Raw genomic sequence first — 1,102 nt, 5'->3', positions numbered from 1 at the left:
CCTAGAGGTCAGAAATGAAATATTCTGAGCAGCTAGCCAACAACCACAACATTCATGGCAAGCAAAAGAGTGCTGTGAGAGATTAGAGAGCAACTATTAAACTATGTCCTGCAGAACGGAAACTTGATGGACTGCGTTGAGTCTGAAGGCAGGTAACTTGGGCTCTTCTAGGTTATTAGGAGAAATACACAGCTTTTTCTGTTTCTCAGCTTAAAGTAAGGAAGCTACAATTTACTCTGCTTTGAGAGAGGACAACACATTTAAATGCGTTTGATGTTTTGCTAGCAACACAACTGTCCTCCTGACTTCAAGTTCAGTAGGTGTGCTCTGCTAGATCAAGTGCTCCCATGGTAAAAATGCAGGGTTTCACCAGCAGATGCCTGCTCTTAGAATCAAGAATAGTCAAGACTGCTGAAAAGGCCTTCAGGTTTTTCTAACAGCTTGCATCAAGTCCAGATAGCCCCTCACAATATAAATGTAACACTGGGCAGGGCTTATCATAAGTATTGTGACTATTGTACTGAGATCACTTGTCCCACTGACCCAAAATGTGCAGCTTGTCTGTCTGCCCTCGTGGTACAACATATTGTTAATACACAAGTTAAGCTTTCCAGCTTCAGTAGAAGGTGCAAGAGTTGTGTTGTGCTCTAGCCTAAGTAAAGCATTGTCCAAAACAACGTCTTTCTAAAAGTAAAGGACAACAAAGCAACACACCTTCAATGAAGGACAAAGCAAAGGCCCGCTGCTCCCTGAACCAAAGCACTGATGTACTCATTAGGGACACAACAGAAAATCGTTTTTTTGGAAAGAACATTTATTTGTTTCAAAACTCATGATCCATAGAAATACAATAAAATCAACATGTACACAACTTAAAAACTTTGGTTCAAAGAAATATTTAACATCTAAAACTTCTGAGGTACAAAAGGCACAAGACCAGGCACTCAAAAACACCGAATCGCCCACAGCATTGTTTGCACCATTCATTGTTTGCACCATTACTACAGAGAAAGTTGAGGGTGGAAGACTGGTAAAATAAGGGGGGAGGGAGGGTGGGGAATGGGACTTGGAGACTGAGAAATAACAGCAACCAAAACACAAG

The sequence above is a fragment of the Cygnus olor genome, chromosome 14, assembly GCF_009769625.2.
Source record: "Cygnus olor isolate bCygOlo1 chromosome 14, bCygOlo1.pri.v2, whole genome shotgun sequence".
NCBI lineage: Eukaryota > Metazoa > Chordata > Aves > Anseriformes > Anatidae > Cygnus > Cygnus olor.
This window is presented reverse-complemented; position numbering follows the sequence as displayed.